General features: G+C 37.3%; 1 protein-coding gene across 2 annotated transcripts in view; it reads right to left on the bottom strand.

The window, feature by feature from the left end:
- The window catches only part of AFG2A (AAA ATPase AFG2A), a 328,990-nt gene that overhangs the window by 90,550 nt on the left and 223,807 nt on the right, over window positions 1–14,633 (bottom strand). The window lies entirely within an intron of this gene.

The raw sequence follows: 14,633 nt of genomic DNA, 5'->3' as shown, positions 1-14,633 counted from the left end.
GCTGGAAACCACCTCTGACTCAGGACTCTCTAGCTCTGAAGCATGAGATTTCCATTCTGATTATATCTTCAGCATCAAAGATCATCATCCATTTAAACTCTGACAATGATAAGGGTAAAACTTGAGATCAGAGCTGCCCAATAGAAATGGAGTGTGAGCCACATATACAATATAATTTAAAATTTTCTAGTAGTTACATTTTAAAAGTTTTCAAAAAAGGTAAACTTCCTTTTAATAATATATTTTATTTAATACAATACAAAAGGTTATTTAAGTATCAATATAAAGTGTTATTTAAATGTCAATGTAAAAATTATTAAAGAAATAGTTTACTTTTTTATATAAAGCCTTTGAAATCTGAAGTATATTTTATATTTAAAGCACATCTTGATTTGGATAAGTCACATTTCAAGTGCTTAACAGCCACACATGGCCAGTAGCTACAAAATTGGCCAGGCAGTTCTAGGCTTTGTGGAGACCTTCACTGAAGAAACCATTCTCAAATACAAACTAAACTGTTAGAACACTGGATAAATTACCCTTAAGGAAGCATTAATCAGTCCCATCAACTTCCGTCACAAGAGAGCATCTTTCTCTCCAAAAGACTTTTGTTAATTGTCACTAATAATAATTTAAAAATGTGTAAATTCATTTTAAAAATGAACCATTATCTGCTGAAAAATATTTAGCTCATTAATAACAACAATGAAAGAATCACTTCTAAAACTCACTAGAAAATAGAACCTGTGACAATAGAGGTGTTTTCCAAGTAAAATTTCAATTTGTTTTTCAGTTACGCTGAACTCTGTTTTAACTCTTGTTTAGATTTCTACTAGAGGCACAAATTGTTAGAAAGTGAAATAATCCTGTAAACCATTTACATTTTACTTGTTAAGAGAGGTGTGTAATAGAATGGTACTGTTCCAATGACACTGAGTCCCAAATTCTTGTCACAGACTTTTAGCAGAAATTCAAGATTTCAACTCATTCGAGTTCAGAGATATGAAAAATGTCTATTAATTAGAATTTTATATTCATTTTAAGAAATGGGGCTAAAGTCTTCTTGGTAAGTACTACTAGAAATACTATGTATATGTGTATGTATGTATGTTTGTATAAATAAATACACACAAACACCACACAAAGAAGTTTTGTGTCTTATTTATATTTTAACTGTCTGAAATATATTATGATGTTTATTTATATTTACATATGTGCAAATTATGGATATAGATATTATCCATAGGAATTAAAATATGAAAGAAATTATGTAAATTAATTATCCCACATTTAGCATTGACTTGTCACACTAAGTGGCAATGTGGGAAGGGGTGGTTAATTCATTTTTGTCACAGATTTTGATGTTTAATGCAGTGAAGGGCACAACTAACCAGTTCCTATCCTCTAGCACATAAAAATTAAAATACAAAACAACTTCCAATATTACTGTTCCTTCCAATTCCCACTCAATTTATTTTAACTTCATCCCTTAATGCTAAAATTTTGTAAACTGCTATACCAAAACTATTCCCATTTCCAAATCCTTGAAGTTAGAAGTAGCAGAAAATAAAAGGTAGGCCTGTGTGTATAAAACTATTAGGCAAATATCCTGTGTTAGAAGGCAAAATTAATTAGCTAACCAAACAAATATTTACGTCTGGTACTGGATTTATCAAAAATAAGCAATATCACCCGTACCTTAAAAAGCTTACAGAGTGGAAATGACAGGTAAATACATAAGTTTCAATTCATGATGAGACCTTAGATTCAAAAAGTTTGTTCTTAAAGGTAAAACTTGTATAACTTTCCTAAACAAAATAATCATAACAAAAACCTCTAAACCTTTCAACCTATATAGAGATGGGATTCACTTCAGCTCAATGAAGTAGAATTCTCTTTGTTCTTGTATCAGAGGCCCACTTTTGTTACACCTGCACCCAATCTCAGCACAAATAGCAAATGAATTTCTTCGTTTCCCCAGTTTCATGTTTTCTGTAAGATTCACTATTGTACTTGACAACCAGGTTGCTAAAGAGAACTAAAAATTCTTAGGGAAAGAAACCGTAAGGGGAATCTTAAACTAAAACCCCCAATACACTACCCTGGTTTTGCACTCCTTCTTCTCCTGTTTTCTGAAACACAAATACTTGAAATTCACTTCCTCAAGTACTTGCCCACATGTCAGTCCTCTTACAACACAGGACTTCAAATTTTATTATCTTGGGCACAAGTAGTCTGATAATATCGACTCAGATTTGATCTTAAATCCCAGGGAGCTGTTGACGACCTATGCAGCCACAGCTGGGAGTTGTTAAACCATTTCCTTCTCAGTGAATAATTCTGAAATGGGTTTATTGTCTAATATTAACCAAATGGGGAAGTAAAGAAAGAAAGAAAAAATAACCTGTAAATGCTGAAGAGCCATATGCTGTATCACAGGATACCTTGTTTCACCTGTTTTCAAACACCTCGCATTTCATTATACAGTAATCTTTAAAAATGTGTTACATCTGAGAATAGCCAGGAACAAGCATTCACGTTTCAAGGTAAAAGTTCTGGTGTGGGTGGGAGGGGTATGACACACAGTCATTTAGTACATCCTCCACACATACACTCAATTACCGTTCACTTCAGCTGTAAAGTCTTTCCTTAAAAAAACTTTTTTTTTTTTAACCAAGGGAATTTCTCCTCTATGTATACACCTAAAAATAAAATTGTTGAGTCCAAATGAGAGATGGTCTCTCCTTCCTGAAATTCACCAAGATAATGTTTAAAACATGACTGAGTTCTAAACAATGAGCAAAACTAAATATAATCTTAACACTGCCACTTAATTCTCAACTTTGCTAATACTTCTTGCAATCATCAGGCTGACTTCTCTCCTGGGTTCTATCAACATCTTGGTTTCCCTCCACCCCCCTCCACTTCTCTGACAGCCTGACTTGTGCTAAGGAAGTTGCTGATGAGAAATCTGACCCCATATCCTTTGAGAAGACATTCATTCATTTCAGCTACTATGGAGCCAAGAATGGCTCAGGACTTATAAATCGGAAGGAAGATGGGATGGGGATTACAACTGACATTTAAACTGAAAGTTTATTATGACTCCCCTTTTATACAGAAGGAAGTTTAGAATAAATTAAAAGCCATACTATTAGTAAATAGCAACGTTATACTCATTCAGTTTATTTTAAAAATAAAGATGACTGATTTCTGTGAATACAAAAATTACACATAGATTGTAAACAATTTTGACACAACACTGATTTACATTAATTAGAAAGTAAACATGAATTTGAGCAAACTCCAGGAGATAGTGGAGGACAGAGGAGGCTGGCATGCTGCAGCCCACGGGGTCACAAAGAGTCAGATATGACCAAGCGACTGAACAACAACAACAACAATTACCAAACTGATGGCTTTGTTAATATTTTTGGGAGCAATTTTCCAGACCATCGTAATGTATGCTGTTTTATATAAAGTTGTGCTATTTATGACTGTTTTATAACCTACTTTTATTTCCCAGTAATTATAGTGTATGCATTTCTTTTACTGCTAATACATATAGTACATATCACCATTTTAATAGCTGCTCATTATTTTGTTACATACATACAGCACATATGTAATATTCAATCCTCAAAACTACTCTTAAGATAGATGGGTACCATTAGTCTTATTTTAGAGATTCAACCTATAAAAATCCTACAGTGAACATTTTACACTAACATCATGGATTGCTTATTATATCCTAGGATGAATTCTTAGTAGGACAAAAGGGGAACACTAGAAGTTTTTTTGTTGTATATTAACTACCTTTTAGAAAGTTAATGCTAATTTATGCCCAAATGCACTTTAATCTACATATATTTTCAAAAGTATAATATGGAAATGTATGATACTGAAAAAAATGTAGAATGCCTTCTAGAAATGTTCAAGAAAAACCTGTCATGACACTGTACTGCCTATATATATTCTTCGGCTATCCTGGAACATGAAATTCAGGGCCCTAAATGTCTGCTACACAATTGCCAAATTAAAAACAATCTATTTTGCTGAAAAGTCTTTCTCCTTTATTCTTGCATTATTAGGATATCATACAGTTTAAAAGAAAAAAAAAGAGGGGGGGCAAGGGGACACACCTAGGTTTTTAGGGACCTTATGCATTTCAGGAGTGAACTAAAGAACAAGGAATAATAAGCCAGACTGGAACTAGGGCAGACCTAAGAGCCTCCACATTAGTAGCCCATTGGCCCCCAAAAGAGCCCCTCTGACATTAGAATGCTTGTTTCATCTTGTTCCACTATTTGAGCATCCTAATTAGAGATGCATTCAGGCAATAAATATCCCTGGAGGCAGAGAATGCACATTAGGAACTTTTCTTTGGTGGGTGTTGAGGGAAAGTAGGAAAACCTGTAATATTTGGAACGTGGCAAGTTAAAAGGTGGGAGGCACTGTGATGTACGTAGTAGGAAAAACATGGGATTTCAAAATAGACTAGGCAATCATTTCACAATATATACAGATATCACACCATGAGAAACGCTGGGCTGGAGGAAGCACAAGCTGGAATCAAGATTGCCAGGAGAAATATCAATAACCTCAGATATGCAAATGACACCACCCTTATGGCAGAAAGGGAAGAAGAACTAAAGAGCCTCTTGATGAAAGTGAAAGAGGAGAGTGAAAAAGTTGGCTTAAAGCTCAACATTCAGAAAACTAAGATCATGGCATCTGGTCCCATCACTTCATGGCAGATAGATGGGGAAACAGTGGAAACAGTGGCTGACTTTATTTTTTTGGGCCCCAAAATCACGGCAGATGGTGATTGCAGCCATGAAATTAAAAGACACTTATTCCTTGGAAGGAAAGTTATGACCAACCTAGACAGCATATTAAAAAGCAGAGACATTACTTTGCCAACAAAGGTCCATCTAGTCAAGGCTATGGTTTTTCCAGTAGTCATGTATGGATGTGAGAGTTGGACTATAAAGAAAGCTCAGCGCCCAAGAATTGACGCTTTTGAACTGTGGTGTTGGAGAAGACTCTTGAGAGTCCCTTGGACTGCAAGAAGATCCAACCAGTCTATCCTAAAGGAGATCAGTCCTGGGTGTTCATTGGAAGGACTGATGTTGAAGCTGAAACTCCAATACTTTAGCCACCTCATGCAAAGAGTTGACTCATTGGAAAAGACTCTGATGCTGGGAAGGATTGGGGGCAGGAGGAGAAGGGGACGATAGAGGATGAGATGCCAGGATGGAATCACTGACTCGATGGACACGAGTTTGGGTAAACTCTGGGAGTTGGTGATGGACAGGGAGGCCTGGCGTGCTGCGATTCATGGGGTCGCAAACAGTTGGACACGACTGAGCCACTGAACTGAACTGAACAGATATCAAATCATTATATTGTACACCTAAAACAAAATGTAATAAATCAGTTATATCTCAATTAAAAGAAAAGGGCTTAAACAATTTCAGGCAAACAGTGGGCAGATTATAACAAGATCACATCTATTCATTCTGGGAGCAGGACTTGGAAGTAACTTACGAGCACTTAGATTGTCACACATAAACTTTCACACAGGTGATACTATGGAGATCTTGACCTCTTAAACTCATATAGCAAAAGCAGAATGCAACTTTTTTAGCTTTACAATTATTTCATTCTGTGGTTTGTTTCTTTGGATAGTTTTCTTCTCTTTTTGTGGGGGGGGGTGGTTAGGGTTTGGGAAAACAGAGTTGGGTTTAGGAAAACAGAGTTGGGATAGGAATACAATTTTTAAAATAATTCACTGTATTTCCCAGGATATATGTATAAATAATTAGATAGAAAGAAAGTTGTGGCAGGCAGAATAATGGCCCCTCAAAATGCATATATCCTAATCCATATAATCTACAAATATATGTGAGGTAATATGGCAAAGATGAGTTAAGGTGGCAAATGGAAATAAGTCTGCTATCCAGATACCTTTAAAATAAGGAGATTTCTCTGGATTATCCTGGTACACCCAATACAATCCTAAGGGTCCTTAAAAGTGGAATAGAGTACCAGAATAGGGAACTAGAGAGATGGTAGCATGAGAACTCAGCCTGCCTCTGGTGGTTTTGAAGATAAAGGAAAATGGCGATGAGCCAAGGAAAGCAAGCAACACTTAAAAGACAGAAAACATAAGGAAATGGATTCTTCCTGGAGCCTCGAGAACAGAATCTGTCTTACTGATACTGTGATCTTTGCCTAGTGAGACTGGTGTCAGGTTTCTGATCTACAGAGCTGCAAGATAATAAATTCATGCTGTTTTAAGCCATTAAAAAAAAAAGGGGATATTTTGCTCAGTCACTCAGTGTCTGACTGTTTGCGACCCCATAGATTGTAGCCTGCCAGGCTCCTCTGTCCATGTAATTCTCCAGACAAGAATACTGGAGTGGGTTGCCATTTCCTTCTCCAGGGGATCTTCCTGAACCAGGGATTGAAGCTGCATCTCCAGTGTCTCATGCATTGCAGGTGGATTCTTTACCACTGAGCCACTGGGGAAAGTGAAACTGAAAGTCGCTCAGTTGTGTCCGACTCTTTGCGAGCCCATGGACTATACAGTCCATGGAATTCTCCAGGCCAGAATACTGGAGTGGGTAGCCTTTCCCTTCTCCAGGGGATCTCGCAACCCAGGGATCGAACTCAGGTCTCCCACATTGAAAGCAGATTCTTTAGCAGTGGAGCCACAAGGGAAGTCTGAGCCATTGGGGAAGACCTGAAGATAACTTCAGGGTCTGATTAAAGCATTAAAATACTTTACAGAAAAGTGGACAAATCTGATATGTCAACTCTGTCTTAACTGGTTTAGCTCTAGACTGGATTTAATGTATGAAGTCATTACATATTTATTTCAGTATCTAAAATGAGCAGGGATGAATGAGCATTATTTTTCAGTTTTAATTTATTTCAAAGGTTAATTAAAATAACACTAATATCTGACCTAATTTTTATATCCACATAATATTATTTTAAGTTTTTAAAAATATATCTTAAAAAATAAGCAATTAACATCTAGCCAAAACAAATAATTTCAATAAGGCCAATGTTAATGCTATACTTTTAAATTCTTTCACATATTATAACTATGAACTCTGTCATAATCTGTTTCCTTTACTTACTTAACTTCCCATTAATGGCAAAGACATTGTACTGATTGTTTAAAATTGATTTGTAACATTTGTGAAAAAATTTAAAGCTGCTCTTGTAAACTGGTAAGAGCTAGTTCTAGCATATCACTGGGTCCAGCTCTAAACGCATCCAGATCAACACCAAATTATTACCTAAAAAACACTTTTCAGTAACAATTACTGTGTAATGTAAATTTCTTTAAAACCCCATGAGATATTCATGGTTGCAGTACATGGCATCACTTACTTAAGGCAAGAAATGAGATTTTATAAAGCTTCCCATAAGCAAAAGAACATGTTAAAGACGATAAAAAGACAAGTTACAGACAGAGACAAAACATTTTCAAGGCACATATCCAACAAAGAACTTGTATTTAGGATACATAAAAAACTCTCAAAACATGACAGTAAAATAACAAAGAGTTCAACTAGAAAATGGGCAAAAGACATAAACAGACACTTCACCATAGAGGAGATATTAAGGACAAATAAGCATATAAAAAAGTTCAATATCATTAGCCATTATGGAAATGCAAATTAAAACTACAATGAGATATCATTACAGAGTTATCAGAACACCAAATGCTAGTAAGGATATAGAAAACTTAGATTCTATACTTCCTGGTGGGAAGATAAAATGGTATAGCTCTGCTGGATGATAGTTTAGCAGTTTTTAAACACAGATCACATGAAGCAGGCAGAACAGTGCATACCCGGCTCCGCTACCCCACAGGTGTCCACATCCTAATCCCTGGAACCTGGGAATATGAACCTTACCTGGCAAAAAGAATTAAGGTTATAGTTGGAATTAGGGTTCCTGATGAATTGATTAAAAATGGGAGATGAACATTATGTAAGGATTAAAAATGGAGAGAGAGGTAAAGGAGAGTCAGTCAGAGGAAGACTCTGGCTATGGAAGAAAGGCAGAGATACAACTTGACTTACTGTGAAGATGGAGGCAGGGGCCAGTAGGCAAGGACATCAGGAGAAACTGGAAAAGGTAAGGAAACAGATTCTCCCCTAAAGCCTCCAGAATGGAATGCAGCCCTGCCATTACCTCGACTTTAGCCAGTGAGATCCATACTGGACTTCTAACCTACAGAACTGGAAGATGATAAATTTGTGTTATTTCAGCTGCTAGTCTTATAATAATTTCTTACAGCAACAATAGAAAATTATTACACCATGTGACTGACTAACTATACACTTAGTCACAAGGAACTGAAAACTTTTGTTCACACAAAAATCTTTATATGTTTGCTTAAAGCAGCTTTACTTATTCATGAGACCCCAAATCTGGAAATAATGTAAATGTCCTTGAACAGGTGAGTGGTTAAACAAACTCAGATATATTTATACAGTGGAGTACTATTCAGCAATTAAACAAAAGTTATAACCATCGATACATACAATTTGGATGGGATATCAAGAACATAATGTTTACTGATAGTAGCCAATCTCCCATAACTACGTATTTGTTGTATGACTGTAGTTACATGACATTTTTGAAATGACAAAACTGTGGAGATGGAGACCAACTTGTGACTGCCTACAGACAGAGATGAAAGGAATAGGGGGATATTCAACTACAAAGGAGTACACAAAAGAATTCTTTGTGGTGATCCAAGATACAATGCTATATCTTGACTGTAGTAGTGATTACACGAATCTATAAATGGGGTCAAGCAGTGTACACACAAACACACATTCAAGTACACAGAGGCAAAGGCACAAACACAAACGAGTGTATTCAAAAGCTGGTGAAAGCTAAATAAGATCTGTAGTCTAATTAACTACAGATTAAAATAGTCTAATTTTAATTTCTGAACTATTAATTAAAATAGTCTAACACTATTATACCCATGACAATACTCTGGTTTTAATATTCTTCTACAGTCATATGAAACGTCACAATTGGGGGAATTGGTGAAAGGTTCTGAGATTTCATGCCTTACAGAAATGGTATGGACCTAACAGAAGCAGAAGATATTAAGAAGAGGTGGCAAGAATAAACAGAGGAACTATACAAAAAAGATCTTAATGACTCAGATAACCACAATGGTGTGATCACTCACCTATAGCCAGACATCCTGAAATGCGAAGCCAAGTGGGCCTTAGGAAGCATCACCGTGAACAAAGCTAGTGGAGGCGATGGAATTCCAGTTGAGCTATTTCAAATCCTAAAAGATAATGCTGTGACATGCTGCACTCAATATGCCAGCAAATTTGGAAAACTCAACTGTGGCCACAGGACTGGAAAAGGTCAGTTTTCACTCCAATCACAAAGAAAGGCAATGCCAAAGAATGTTCAAACAACTGCACAATTGCACTCATCTCACATGCTAGCAAAGTAATGCTCAAAATTCTCCAAGCCAGGCTTCAATAGTATGTGAACTGTGAATGTTCAGATGTTCAAGCTGGATTTAGAAAAGGCAGTGATCAAATTGCCAACATCCACTGGATCATCGAAAAAGCAAGAGAGTTCCAGAAAAACATCTACTTTATTGACTATGCCAAAGCCTTTGACTATGTGGATCACAAAAAACTGTGGAAAATTCTTAAAGAGATGGGAATAGAAGACCACTTGACCTGCCTCCTGAGAAATCTGTATGCAGGTCAAGAACCAACAGTTAGAACTGGACATGGAACAACAGACTGGTTCCAAATCGGGAAAGGAGTACATCAAGGCTATATATTGTCACCCTGCTTATTTAACGTATATGCAGAGTACATCATGCGAAATGTCGGGCTGGGTGAAGCACAAACTGGAATGAAGATTGCCAGGAGAAATATCAATAACCTCAGACATGCAGGTGACACCACCCCTATGGCAGAAAGCAAAGAACTAAAGAGCCTCTTGATGAAAGTGAAAGTGGAGACTGAAAAAGTTGGCTTAAAACTCAACATTCAGAAAACTAAGATCATGGCATCTAGTCCCACCACTTCATGGCAAATAGATGGAGAAACAATGGAAACAGTGACAGACTTTATTTCCTTGGGCTCTAAAATCACTGCAGATGGTGACTACACCCATGAAATTAAAAGACACTTGCTCCTTGGAAGAGAAGTTATGACCAACCTAGACAGTATATTAAAAAGCAGAGACATTACTTTGCCAACAAAAGTCCGTCTAGTCAAAGCTATGGTTTTCCAGTAGTCATGTATGGGTGAGAGTTGGACTATGAAGAGAGGTGAGTGCTGAAGAATTGATGCTTTTGAACTGTGGTGCTGGAGAAGATTCTTGAGAGTCTCTTGGACTGCAAAGAGATCCAACCAGTTAATCTTAAAGGAAATCAGTCCTGAATATTCATTGGAAGGACTGATGTTAAATCTGAAACTCCAATACTGTGGCTACCTGATGCGAAGAACTGACTCATTGGAAAAGACCCTGATGGAGGGAAAGACTGAAGGTAGGAGAAGAAGGAGATGACAGACAATGAGGTGGTTGGATGGCATCACTGACTCCATGGACATGAGTTTGAGTAAGCTCCAGGAGTTGGTGATGGACAGGGAAGCCTAGCATGCTGTAGCCCATGGGGTCGCACACGACCGAGCGACTGTACTGAATTATCTTAATTTTATACCCAGTGGATCATTTTTCTCTTTCCTCTTATTTTTTAACTTTTTATTTTAACATAGTTATAGGCTTACAGACAACTTTAAGAAACAGTACATAGACTCCCATGAACCTTTCACCAACTCCCCCAGTGGTGATGTTTCATATGACTGCAGAATAATACTAAAACCAGGATACTGTTACGGGTATAATAGTGTTAATTAGACTACATTTATTTGGGCTTCCCAATTGGCGCTAATGGTAAAGAATGTGCTTGCCAATGCAGGAGACATAATAGATGCGCATTTGATCCCTGTGTCAGGAAGATCCTCTGGAGAAGGGTATGGCAACCCACTCCAGTATTCTTGCCTGGAGAATCCCCATGGACAGAGGAGCCTGGCAGGCTATAGTCCAGAGGGTCACAAAGAGTCGGAGACGACTGAGAAACTTAGCAAGCAAGCATATATTGGCGGTTCATGCTAAAAAGTAATCACAGGAACATATAATAAAAAAATTGATGGACCAATGCTCTCATGTATTATTAGCCTATTTTTTTTAAACAGTGAAAAACAAAATGTAATATATACAGTATTCTGGCACAATATTATGTCCAGAATATTAACCTAGCATTAAACAGTAAAAGCAAGAAATACTGAAATAAGTTTGGAAAACTGCTAAGTAGAAATATTTTGTTGAGGTTATAAGAACAAATGAAACTAAAAGTGAAACATAATTTTTGCTCAGCAAGGTATCATTCTTCTATTACACATAGTTGAAAAACCATGGAAATTAATTGGTGTGTGGGTGTCCAACTCTTTGCGACCCCATGGACTGCAGCCTGACAGGCTCCTCTGTCCATGGGGATTCTCCAGTCAAGAATACTGGAGTGGGTTGCCATGCCCTTCTCCAGGGGATCTTCCCGACACAGAGATCAAACTGGTATCTCCTGCATCGTAGGCAGATTCTTTAGGCTGAGCCCCCGGGATAGCCTGGAAATTACTTGGTAAAGATTAGCAAAATCAAGCTTCATATATTTGGAGACCACTTTGTTATCAGGCAAACAATCTCTTTATTTAATTAATGATTAGTGTTTTCATTTTCTTTCTAAAAAAAGTACAGTTTATGATTTTGGAGGGAATTTGGCAAATATAGACTGTTGTTTGATATTAGCCAATCAACAGAGTTAAGTCATAAACACTTTTATCTCTGGATTTGTCAGTTTTTTGAGGTATTGTTCCATAGAGTACGTTTAGAATTACTCATGGAAATTTGTTTTAGGTGAATTTACAGCAAGTGACTAACTGGCTTACAAAATATTTTAAACACTGAAAGTCACACCCTCAAGTACCAGGATGTTCACATTATAGCTATCCTGGTATTTCCTGATTTGGTAAAGAAAACAGGCAAGGAAAGATTAAATTTCAAATACACCTTTAATTTTTTTTGTTCTTTAGTTCCCTTTATTAAAGTTAACACACTATTCTTTCATTGTTAATTCTTAAAAATCTTCCTCTCAGAATGCTCTGCTCTTCAAACTGTGCTTTTTCTTTTATTTAAAGTTTTACTTTGAAGGTAGAGCGCTCACTACAAAAAATATGATTCAAAATCATGGAATGAGAAACTCATGAGGACATTGGATCTTTATTATTACACTGAAACTCAAAGCCCGTGATTTATTTACTTTTTTAAAGTAACTGACACCTTGTCACAGCTACCTTGCCTTGGAGAGGTTAAAAAGTTGTCCAAGTTCCAGACAGCAAAAGAGCAGACTCTCAACTGCCAACATCCAACGTGTTTGGACAAGCACTTTCTTTTTACAATGAAGTAACAGGCTTGCTTTTTCAATGCAACTAAATTCAAACAATGAAAGGAGCCACTCCAAACTATGAGCAGGGACAAACTGAGGGCCAAGCTTATGGTATGCACAGGAGCATTCCCAAATGGGCAACCCTGGGCAAACACAAGTCATCTCTTCAAATAAATGTTTTAACATGACATCTGCATCAGCCCCTCAGGTACCCACAGCTTTATAACAGTATGTTATCGGTATGTACTGAACAACAGCACAAACTGCTGTTCTGAACACGACGTACCTTTGGGCTTTCAAGATGATGTACAATTAAAGTAGAGAAAATAAATGCACTTCCTCTCATAATTCTGAGTCTCATATGAAATGGCTATGGTAGAAAACAAATTAACACACAGAACATGGACTTTTCTCTGGAACAGAATAACTGGTGCCAGTGTTTTATGTATTAATTAGGGCTGGTATGTAATAAAGAAAGTGAAAGTCGCTCAGTTGTGTCCGACTCTTTGCAACTCCATGGATAGTCCATGGAATTCTCCAGGCCAGAATACTGGAGAGGGTAGCCGTTCCCTTCTCCAGGGGATCTTCCTGATCCAGAGATCGAACCCAGGTCTCCCACATTGCAGGCAGATTCTTTACCAGCTGAGCCACCAAGGAAGATCAGTATGCACTAAGATCCTACGTATTTCAGTTAATCTCAGAAATAATCATAATGTGAATTGCTACATATCTCTCATTTCAAAATCTGGAAAAGAGAAAAATCATTCTTGCTCCATTTTTTTTCAATAAAAAAGAGAGATGTAGGACAAAGAATTAAAATAGTTTTAAGGAAACTAAAGATATTTTTCATTTCTTTTGTTGTTGTTCAGTCACTAAGTTGTGTTCCACTCTGTGCCCCATGGATTATAGCCAGGTTCCTCTGTCCATGGGGTTTTCCAGGAAAGAATATTGAAGTGGGTGAACCAGGCTAAATGTTTTCCAGGAAAGAATACTGAAGTGGGTGAACCAGGCTAAATGTATATATGTTGAAATAACTTTAAAAAATTTAGTGTAGAAAAAACCAAAGCCTGGTTTAGGTAAGTATTTCATACAAAATAAGGACCACATAGAGGTTGATATTTTATACACTCTGCCATGAGGACTGGTGGATCCATAAGTAGATTTGTAGGGAAGACAACAGATAAAACATTAGAAACCTGGGTATATCATTGAAAAAACATTCTGTATTTATTGTATCTAGTGCTTATAAGATGACAAATTTAAAATTTTAATGTGGAAAACTTAATGTGACATTATCTATGTAGAGCTACATTTTAGTCTCTTAGTGTGTGTTAGTCGCTAAGTCATGTCCAACTCTGTGCGACCCCATGGACTACAGCCTGCAGGCTCCTCTGTCCATGGGATTCCCCAGGCAAGAATACCAGAGTAGGTTGTCATTCCCTATTCCAGGGGATCTTCCTGTGCCGGGGATCAAACCTGGGTGTCCCGAATTGCAAGCAGATTCTTTACCATGTGAGCGACCAGGGAAGCCCTAATTATAAGTCCTTTCATAAATTAAAACAATGATGTTATTACTCATAATGAAAATTAGCGTCTCTGTGGGTCATCTGAATTCTCCAAGTTCAGTTTGTTTAAAAGTTCTTTTGTATAATAAACATTTTATATTTGATGTTTGGAGAGATCAAAATTTGTATCTTTCTATACCTAACCAGACTCGATATTTATACTGGTCATCTATTTACTGATGCAGAATGTCTATAACTCACAGATGTCAGAGAAAAGCCCTGACCTATAAGAGGAGGAATAGCCCTGACATGGGGGGCTTCCCTGGTAGCTCAGACAGTAAAGAATCTGCCTGCAATGCGGGAGACCTGAGTTCAATCCCTGGGTTGGGAAGATCCCCTGGAGAAGGTCATGGCAACCCACTCCAGTATTCTTGCCTGGAGAATCCCCATGGACAGAGGAGCCTGAGGGCTACAGTCCATTGTGTCGCAGAGTCAGACACCACTTCACCACTGAGCACAAGCTCTCACATGGAGGCTTCCTCCCCGCTCCAGGTTAAGCATGAGTTCTCTACACTGGGATTTAGGTTCACTTACTAAGACCATTT

The sequence above is a fragment of the Giraffa tippelskirchi genome, chromosome 11 (genome assembly GCF_054371585.1).
Source record: "Giraffa tippelskirchi isolate mGirTip1 chromosome 11, T2T-mGirTip1v1.2.pri, whole genome shotgun sequence".
Taxonomy (NCBI): domain Eukaryota; kingdom Metazoa; phylum Chordata; class Mammalia; order Artiodactyla; family Giraffidae; genus Giraffa; species Giraffa tippelskirchi.
This window is presented reverse-complemented; position numbering and strand designations above follow the sequence as displayed.